The sequence below is a fragment of the Ailuropoda melanoleuca genome, chromosome 1 (genome assembly GCF_002007445.2).
Source record: "Ailuropoda melanoleuca isolate Jingjing chromosome 1, ASM200744v2, whole genome shotgun sequence".
NCBI classification, from domain to species: Eukaryota; Metazoa; Chordata; class Mammalia; order Carnivora; family Ursidae; genus Ailuropoda; species Ailuropoda melanoleuca.
In genome coordinates this window covers 44,853,061-44,863,802 of record NC_048218.1, presented here as the reverse complement: position 1 = coordinate 44,863,802, position 10,742 = coordinate 44,853,061, and the positions used below count along the sequence as shown (strand labels likewise).

The following is a 10,742-nucleotide window of genomic DNA, read 5'->3' as shown; positions in this document are numbered from 1 at the left end:
CCCGCGGCGCGGAGCCCGGGGCGGGGAGCCCGGGGCGGGGAGCCGAGCGCGCGGCGAGGAGCCGTGCCCCTGCGCCCGCCGCCCCAGTCCATCCAGCCAGCCGCCGATAAAACCCGCCCTCCAGTCCTCACTCCCGGCAGTGCTTATTTGACGAGAAAGGTCTCCCAGTGCTGCCGGTAGCATGCAGCATCCAGAGGCCCCTCTTGAGACTTCTGCAGCGTTAAGGTAAATCCAGCAAAGGTTGGGGAGGATCAGCGTAGATTGGCTTGTGGAGAAAGGAGCCTCAAAGCCAACCTCGGTCCTCCAACATCTGCTTAGGTAACAGGATTTCAGGACTCTGCCCTCTGGTTATTTTCGGTATTTAAAAGCTTTCATTCCTAACAATTGGAAAACGTCTTAGTGCCATAGCTCACTCTCTGTGTGTCTTAAACATTAAGAGAGGATTCAACCAACAAACGGCTGAAGGATCAGGCTGAAATTCTTAAGGAATACATTCAGAGGAAGAAAAACAAGCTCCTTTAGCTGCTGAGCGGTGACTCACTTCCCAGCCCAAGCTTGATTTCTGCCACCAAAGGAATTAAAACATTTTAAAAAAGAGAACTTGAGCCTTGAGGAAGGGGGGTATTGAGAAGGGAAAGGGAGGGGTGGGGTGGGATAAGTGGTCTGGGAAGAATAAGAGGACTTTTACTCAGTACCTCTTTACATAAATATATCTATATAGAGAGAGATAGAAAACTTGATTCAGTGTAAACCACAACCTTATGAGGTAAGTATTGTGTAGATTTTTTTTTTTTAAAAGAAGGGAATTGTAAAGGAGTTAAGCGACTAGCTCAAACTTACAAGATGGGGAGTTACAGCTACTGAGCTTTCAAAGCTTGTGAACTCTGTGCACCGCTAGTTTTATCTAGTGGTTAACTAGCTAGCAGAAAATAAGTACTCAATGGATATGTCATATAAAATGCTTAGCTCAATCCTGATATCTTTGAGAGTTACGAGGCTCCAAGAGAAGGAAAATAATGGTCAAGAGCAGGGTTTCTCAAACAGGGTAATATGACATTTTGGGCTGGATAATTCGATGTTGTGGGGACCTTTCCTGTGTACTGCATAATGTTGAGCAGTCTGGTCTCTACACCTCTGATGCCAGTATCATCATCCTTCCTAAGTGGTGAAACTGAAACTGTTCCTACACTTAGCCAAATGTCCCTGGGGTAGGGGGGCAAAATTCTCTCCTCCCTGTAAGAACCATTGGTCTAAAGAAGGTCACGACTATAAAAAAGGATTTAAAGAAATCTATTAAGAATACGCCCAATAGTGGCGTTTGGGTAACAATAATACTAGTTTCCACACGTGTGAAGTTTACACTGGATTTAGTTTTTTACATAGCCATATTCTCATCTGTCTGCCTCTGGAGCCCAAAGCTTCCATTGCTTCCTTTGGAACTAAGCTTATTCTCAACTGGATACCTGTGGAAATCAACAAAGTAGAACCCCATGTGCCTGGGGTATGAAGGAAGATTAGTGATATACCAGATGAAAAATTTAAAATTTATCATAGACAAATTTGACATTGGAACAATTATTCCAGATGATATGATTTTTTTGGGAATTGCTTCTTTGTTTTACTATTTATAATTTTTCATATCTGTCCCCCCGCCATTTGAATTAATATTCGGTAACTTTTAGGCTGCAAAGAAGTTATATCTAGTGGTTAACTAGCTAGCAGAAAATAAGTACTCAATGGATATGTATAATGTAATTGAATAAATGACACTACTGAGCACTGACACATAGAAAATGGCCACTGTTTATTAGTTTAATGAATGAAATAAAAGAATTAATGAATGCTTAGAAAGCTAGAATGTTCACATTACTTTTCTTGCCTATTTCTATTTGGTTTTACTCTTTTCTCATCCTCCATAACTCAGTTTTCCTCTTTCCAAATAGTATGTTTGTCTTTTAAGGATGTGGCCAAACCCATGAAATTAAGTCTATGAAATGCATAACTCTTGTTACTAGACCTAGAATTAGGACCGCTTTGACTATTCTGGAGCTGACCTCTGAAATCAGATGTCATTTTAGAGGCAGGGTACCACTTCTGGCACTTTTTAATTTAACAAAGAAATGTATTCTGGACAAACTAAACAAGACCCAGTTAGAGGAGCATCTTGGTGGTAAACATGTTAGGAAATATCCTCATTAGATTGCAGCAAATCATCTTTTCAATCTTAATTTTATGCCTCCCAAATATTCCAGTTCCATCACATAGTTGTAAAAAAAAAAAAAAGAAAAGAAACAGAAAAGGCAAGAGAAGTACATTCAAAGGGAAGGCAATTGATGGCTATATTTTTCTTCTGCTTTTTCTTCCTTCACTCCCTCCTTTCAAACCTGAATATCCAGCCAACATAACAGAAGAGCTCCTTTCATTTTGTTTGGATGGTGCTAATGATTAGTTCATTTCTCCAGTTCACACTTGCCTGAATCTGATTCAGTAGCAGATCTGCACAACAAGTAAGGAATCCAGGAATGTGATTCCTTTGCTGGTTCTTAGCGTGCCCTCCTAGAATCTCTCTGGAGGTGACTGAGGTTTGAAATGACCTAGTTTGGTCTTCTGTGGAAAGAAAGGAATCCAATGACAACATATTAGATGCTCTGAAGTTTCTATCGTGTGGATAATGTAATAACAGCTCCGGATTATTACCTTATTTTAAAGAGCTTTAAATATGGACCCCCCCTTTTTTTTTGCTTATTTGGAATTCATCAATTAACACATATTTATTAAGAATGGATACCAGACAGTGTGGGGTATTCAAAGCACAAGAAAACAAGAATGTAGATGTGTTCTGCATGAAATTTTGTTAGTTGGGTAGCAAAGAGGAGAAGTTGGCAATGAGCTGAGCCATGAAAAGTAGCGTTTGGATACATGGGTGTTGAACAGTAGGCCAAGGAAGAGGATGTGTTTAGCTGAGGAAGGCACAGGAATATTTGGGGGATATTGAATTGGCCAGTATGATTGAAAGGGAAGGGTCTATGTAGCAGAATAATGAGGTTAAGAAACAGGAAAGGAGAGGTGGGATCAGCCTGAGGGAGGCTTTACATGTCATCTCTGTAGTCTGAGCTGTGTACTGTAGGCAATGAGAAGTCATCCAACACTTTTGAACAGTAGAATGGCATACTATTAAGATTTCACTTTTCCTCTAGATTCACTTTTTTTTTTTTTTTGGCATAAGGATATCCATTGCTCCAGCATCATTTGATGAAAAAACTATTAAAAAAAAAGATTTCATTTTTGTTTGAATGGTGTCTTTATAGCTTTGCAGCTAAATGCGCATGGTATGTCTAGGGCCATTAGCGTACCTAGAAATAGAGAAATCGGAGTGTCTTTGTCCTGAGGACTTGGAGGCCTGTGTGAGGTGGCAGAAAGAGTGATGACTCTATTTCTATCAGTGCCCTGTGTGGTTGTAAGGAGAGAGAAAGGCAGGACCCTCCCAGAGTATGGCCTGGATGACAGATGAGATTAATGTGAAGGGTGGTGTCTGCTCTGTGTGTCATTTACTTGTGGCAGCTTTAAGGTTCTCAGAAAGTATCCACTCCCAGATAGTAGGTCTGATGAATGAGATCATGAGTTTTCAAGGGTTCCTGGATTAGAGAACAGTGGAACCTGGCATTAAGATCTATACCTTCATATGTATGCTTTTAAACAGCTAACTTGCTATGATTTTACATGTGTTACCCTTGGCAGATTTCAGCCTCTCATTCTTCCTGCCACTCCTAAGTGCTTCAAAATGCAAATGAACATGGCTTTTAGTCTAAGCAAAGCTCATTGACGATTTCAAGTTTGAAGTACAGACATTTGCTCTCCATCTATCAAATGATCCATTAGTCAGTCAACCTAAGCTTGTTCTAAGTATCACCAAATATGATCTTGGCCTGCGAGGCACTCACAATTGCCAGCTCTCCTAGGGCATTTAAAATAGGGTTTTATTTACAGAAATTGAAAAGGCTCAGAGCATAGAAGAAAGGCACACCTCTCCTGCATTCCAAAGGAACGCTGGATTCTGTGAGTCACTGTTTTCCTGTTGGCCCAGATGGTAGAGAGCTGACTCCGGTGATCCTGCAGACGACCGCCTCACAGCTCCCGCTGGCTTTGTAAAGAGCACTGGACAGAGAGTCAGGAAATCTGGGGTTTAGTCCCAGCTCGGCCGCTAATTACCCGTGAAAATTTGGGGCCGGTGTTTTATCCTTTTTGGATTTAGTGTCTGTATGCAAAATAAGAAGGCTTAACCAGACATTCTCTAAACTTCCTGCCACCCTTCAGATGCCTACTCTGTGCCAGTCAGATAGAAGATCCTCTTACTCTTCCCCATGAAGCCAACCCAACTTTCAATGATACACATGCATAGCTTTAGGCATGGGAGTAAGAGCTCATAATGCATGAATCCAGTGTTTGCTACAAGGGGATTACACCCCAATATCAAACCTTATCTGTATTCCAGGTACAGAATCCCAAAGTGGCGTGTACCATAGCCACGTAGCTAGCCCTTAACTCTAATCATTGCCGCTCTAAGTTGTAGGACCTGCAGAAATCTCCTGTGTTAGCTGTCAGCCTCTAAACCTGGAAGTCTTTGACCTGTCTTTCTCTGAATCAAGTAGTAATTTTCATTTTGCCTAATGGAAATGGGACCACACCATACCTATCCCTGGCTTCTGAAAATTCTGTCCATTGTGCCAGTTTTACTTGATGTCCAAATTAATTGATCTGATTTCCTAAGGAGCTCTCTATGGGTCTCCCACTGGAAAATCCCCCTTTTCCCCAGTGCCTCACCTCTTTATTTCTTTAATGGGGAAAATCTCGGTTGCCCTTTTCAATATAGTCTAAATTGTTATAGCTCCTTTAGTTTCCCAAATGATTTGATTTTTACTAGGGTCTGTGAGTCTTCTTCTGGCTCTCACCTTCCCCATAACCATTGACAACTAGAGTCACTGTTCCTTTTTTATACCTTAAAAAAAATTCATTTTAGGAATTCTTTCATGGGGCCAGTGCAATGAAGAGGGGGAGATAGAGTCCAGGGATTGTTTTTTACTCAGGAGTGGAAAAGTAAAGGCTTTCCAGGGGGTTAGTAAAATATAGTTCTCCCTTACTTTAGGACACCCTAGACCCTATCTACTGTCTGGGAATTGTCTTGATCCTAGAATTCCCTGGCTAAATAATTCTTAACTCTGCTTTATCTTCTATCCTCCATTCATTCTGGTTGTGGTTTACTCTCTTAGGTTCTTGTTAATATTTACCTCATGTTCAATTGTAATAAATCCCCTATTTCCTGCTCAGAGTTACATCTTACACAACTTAAGATTTTCATGAAGAACTCCAGTTTGACAGGCAAAAATGTTTATCTGCGATGATAGATCTAAGATGTGCCCTCGCCTTAGACCACCATGTCCTATCCCCAAATCACCTTTCATGTTGCCTTGAGAGCAATCACCCTAAACCCAGGAATGATTATGTCATGCCTTCATTCAGACACCTTTAATGGCAGCACATTATTTGATTTGTAAAAAATTCTGAATTTGTATTCTGGCAATCAAGGTCCCCCTCCATGATTCAAGTCCATTCTTCATTTCCAACCCCACTCATATACCCTATGCTTCTGTCAGAGGAGTCAATTTGCTTTTCACAATGTCTGTGCCTTTGAGTCTTCATCTTCGATGTGATGGTGGTTGGAGCTCCTATTGCCAGAACCACCTCTGGACACGTGCTCATATCCTTTATTACTTCAATACTACCTTCTTCAGGAAGTGTTTTCTGATCCTTTTTCTGAAGCTGCCAGAAAAGTCCATACTTCTCTTATGATATTTTTTTCTATCTAGTGTTTTATATATATGATCACCTCTTTTCTCCTTAACTTCACCGCTTTCTCTTTGAAGGTTTAACCCATTTTCGTAACACCAGGAGTAAGATAGAATGGGTGGTCAGTATATGTTTGTGGATTCTGGAACTTAAAAAAAAAATTATTAAATTCTCTCCTACCTTTCTCTGTTCCTAGCCACTTACACCCCATTTAGCTCAGCAAAACAATACAACACAAAAAACGCTAAACAACAACCACAACAAAACATTAAGAGCTGCTGGTATCTTTCTGGCAGCATTGTAGAAGCTGAAGTCCCAAAGACCAATGTGGCTTCATTCCCACTTTTGAGAAATTTAAACAGTCTTGTCGGGGAGACAGAGATAAATAGATCTTTTTTATTCAACATGGCAAATTCTATGGGCAAGATAAGTACTGGGCTCTATGACAGGAGCTCAGAGGAGGTCTTGCTCATTACGGGGAGCTTTGAGATGGTAACTCAGAATGCAAAGTACAAGTCAGAAGATGGAATCAAGAAACAGAGAAGAAAAGTTTGGTCCTTACTTGTTAGGGTGAAAATACAATGATGTGCTTTATGTTTTTTGGTTGAGAATCAGGAGGGTCAGTCCGCATGTTGCTCTGCAAACTGAGTCTTTCTGCCTGGTAAGTCAGTAGAAGTATAAGGATTATTTGAGCAGATGTGTTTCAATATTGCCTTGAAATAAAAAGGGCCCAAATGTACTCTTCTGGTATACACCATCACACTGTAAGGCTTTTGATTGACTGAATGAATGAACAATAGGCAGCAGCTAATGCTGAATGCACTTAAGAACTCTGGCCACTTATTTTTGGACCCTGCCTGATGGCTGGATACCATATCATGGTGTCTTGTTCTCATCTGTTTCCTTTTAAGGGAAACATATTACAAGATGTCCTTATAGAGCCTCCATGACAACAAGGGGGACAATTCAGAGTCCTACATACCTTGGCTACTATGTTATTCATGAATTTATTTCTTAAATGTGAACATATAATGGTTAGCCCTTGTCACCTCTGCTTAGAGCCGCCATATGGTTTTTTGAGTACATTCAGTATGCCAATACCAGGATCTCTTCATCTCTGGCAGCCCACTTGTTTTCCTAGAATGAAAGTCACAATCTTGGAGTTTCACTTGATGCATAAGGAAATCGTTAAGTCTATTTGCAAGAAACCTTAAAAGCATTACAGCTATTGACACGTGGTTAAATGGGGTTTAGATTACTATGAAGAGAGTGGGAAGAGAAATGACCTGTTAAGAAGTGAGACTTAAATTTATGAGCAAAAAGTGGCTAAACCCCTTGAAACTCTTGTAAGTTGTTACTTATAGCTTTGTTTCCGTTGGACTTTAGAGAAGGAGTCTGTGTCACTCTGTTTTGGTTTGATTTTATTTTTCCCATCCTCATTTCTTCCATGTTCTAATTCTTCATTCTCCAGTTTTCAATTTAGTTTTATCTTCTTGTGTATGTTTTGCATCCTTTCTGGAACCTTCATTTTTTAAAGAAGATTTTTAATTTATTTATTTGAGAGAGAGAGCATGATCGGGGGGAGGAGCAGAAGGAGAGGGAGAAGCAGACTCCCTGCTGAGCATGGAGACTGATGTGGGGCTGGATCCCAGGACGCTGGGATCATGACCTGAGCCGAAGGCAGCTGGTTAACTGACTAAGCCACCCAGGCGCCCTGTAACCTTCATTTTTAATTAGATTTCCTGCGCTAGACTTATTATCAGAGAGTTTCGGGTGGATACTGGGATCACATCTGGCCAAATGGCACAGGAAGAACATTGTTCAGGATCAAATGGGCTTCCCCATTCCTCACTTTCAATGACTAGACCAAGAGGGTTTCTTACTGGACATTTCTGAGGGTAATGCATGTTTGTATCAACACAAGTGAATATTATTTGCTATTTTAATTTGCGTTATCTTGTGCTAACTTCTGCCTTCTAGATTATAAATTCCTCAAAAAGACTGTGAGCTCCTTGAAAGCAGGAAAATGTGTTGCTCAAAACACTAGCACAGGGCTAATTGCACTAGTAAACTTTTGTTGGCTTATTTCCACTTTGAGACTATGAAGACTACCATCGTTAAAATCCATGAATGTATTTTCATCTGAATATTCCTCTTTATGACAAAAGTATATGTGGGCATATGTATAAAATATGATAAATTTTAGGTATTTGGGATGACCCTTTTAGGTCCCAATCTGGGTCTTAATTTTTGAAGGAAATGTCAGTATCACTAGTTTTACTCATAAATTAAGAATTCCATCTACCATGTTGTTAGTATAGGTAAGAATTTGTGGTCTCATGGGCGGAAGAAGTTGACCTATTCAGTGAAGTGAAAATTTAATTCTCTGTTCCTTATAAATAATAATGGTAATACTCTGTGAGAGTCTAGTGCCTGGGAATACTTTTTCTAAGATTTATTTTATTTATTTGAGAGAGAGAGAGAGTGCAAGAGAGTGCACCAGCAGAGGCTGGGGCAGAGGGAGAGGGAGAGGGAGAGAATTCTCAAGCAGTCTCCCCATTAAGGACAGAGCCCAACCACCACGGGGCTTAATCCCAGGACTCTGAGATCACTACCTGAGCTGAAACCAAGAGTCAGATGGTTAGCTGACTGAGCCACCCAGGTGCCCCTAGTGCCTAGGAATGTTAATAGATTTTATGTAAAAAAAAATGTCCAAAGCATTTATGTTTCAGAAATTTTGGACTATTAAAATGAGACAGATTTCCTCATTGCAGGGCTTTTCCAAGCCTTCGATGGCTAATGTGCTTTTTCAAGTTCTGAAAGGTAGACATATAATACATAATGTTAATTCTAGCATTATTTGGTTACCCAACCAACCCCACACTGAGCTGCCACTCCAAGGGACTTTTCAAAAAACTAGTTCTCTGTATGCCCTAAATTGGGAAACCCTGTCAAAGAAATTACCACATCTCCACCTCTAGGACCACAACTGTCACCACTCCCTCTTAAGTATGGTAGCACTTGAGGCTTTTCAAAGCATTTCCACGTATATTATGTCTTTTCATTTTTGTTAGCTGTGATTAATATAGGGCAACCTAGTAGATGAGAAAAGAGATACATTATTCTAGTAGTTGTGGACTTAGTGTGTCAGAAAATTATTGATTGGGTAGGGGTAAAGAGAACACAGTTGCATGGCTAGAGAATCCTTGGAATTGTAAAGGGTAGAGTTTTCCTCTGCTTTTATTTTGCAAACATTTTGTTCCTTTTAAACACTCTGCCCAGAGAAAACTTTTCTACTGTGTGCAGTGATATCCACATAATTTCAGATACTGTCTCATGTGGAGGGAGATAGACTTCAGATAGTTTGACTCCATGTCAGTGTGCCAAATCTATTTGCCTGTGTAAAACAGACTGACTCAATATGAGACTGTAATATAATTGGGAGAAAATTGGAGAAAAAGTTTGAAATTTGACCAAAGCATTTTATTTATAGCAGAGAATTTCATGCAGATTTGTTAGACATTCTTAACATCGACAACTCATTGGATGGTTTAGAAACTTCCCTCTGTCCCCAATTTGTATTTGGAAACTCCTATATTTTGGATGTGTGTAGTTTGCACTAAATTTCCATTACTGTGTATGATTTTTTTCATTTGATACTAACATGAGGGTACTTTCTTGGGGTGGGTGTAAACATGTTGTGGGAAAGCAAAAATTAAATAGCAATTATCTGAGCCTGTAGACTTAGTTTGGTAACCAGAGTTTTTTATTTTTGTTTTTGTTTTCCCTTGAAGGGACATTTGGAGAGACAGACAGGAAAGGGCCTGTGAGTCTTCTAGACAGCATTCATCTAAAAAGGCATTCCTGTCTATACCTTGTCCATTTCTTCCATGTACATACCCCTTCCCTTGAAGCAGAAGACACTGATATTGTGTAAAGGGAGTGGGTCGTGCCCAAGAAAGCCATCTCCTGATGCCCCAGAATGGCACAGATTTATACAAAGCTATTAAGAGCAGAAGTTAAAAAGTAACCAATGTAAAGAAATAAGTAAATGCAGTGGAGTTCTTCAACATAGTTTAGGCATTGACCTTTGAGAAATTGCAAGGTGAGTGGCTACAAATGCTTTGTAGTGTCTGCCTCGACACCAAAAAGGGACAGTGCAGTGTGGGATGCTGAAGTGCCAGTCTAGGCCCTGCCATTGTACAGATGTCTTCTATGCCCCTGTTGGAGGGTCAGCGGCAGTTTGGTTGGAGTGCTTGCCTGATAATCAGTGCCAGGGTAGTGGGCCATGGGCCCTCTTGGGGCATTGAATTTTCAAGTGGGGAAGGGGCACAGCTGGAGGAATCAGGCTAAGACTTGATCTGTGAGGGAAAGTTGAGAGTCAAACATCTGTGTCTTGTTTTCCAATATGTTTCCAGTGCCTGCCATGGTGCCTGTACACAGAGACATTTTCAATAAATATTCATGGAAAAGTATGGATCGATGAATAAAAATGACACAAGCACCAAGTAAGAAACAAGATGGAGATCAGGGTGTTGTGCTACCAGTCTGAGAGGGCATCAACGATGAAAAGATGAAACATCATTGTACCAAGTTTTGCTTGGAGTAAAAGCGACGTAATGTTGGAAACAGAACAGAAGAAAACCAAGGGTGTGTTTAGAGTATGACTCTAGGGACTCTTATTAGAGGCTTGATAGATTGGTGGTAAACTCCAGATAAATACTCTCGTGTTTGTATGTTATATGTATGTATACTTGCATGTGCTTGCTAACTATTCCACAGTAAGGGGTCAGTTCTTCTCAACTAATCTTTATAACATCCCCAATTAGGCAAATCCCATTAGGTATTGATAAAGTTGTAGGAAACCCAATGGGAAATGCAAATCTTATCTCCTATGT

General features: G+C 40.4%; 1 long non-coding RNA gene across 3 annotated transcripts in view; it reads left to right on the top strand.

Annotated features, from left to right (window-relative positions):
* The first annotated feature begins 7 nt into the window (after positions 1-7).
* The window catches only part of LOC117801776, a 611,477-nt gene continuing 600,742 nt past the window's right edge, over positions 8-10,742 (top strand). For all 3 annotated transcript variants that reach the window (XR_004624494.1, XR_004624492.1, XR_004624493.1), the window contains exon 1: positions 8-225. This is a non-coding gene — a long non-coding RNA (uncharacterized LOC117801776). The remainder of the gene's footprint in view (positions 226-10,742) is intronic.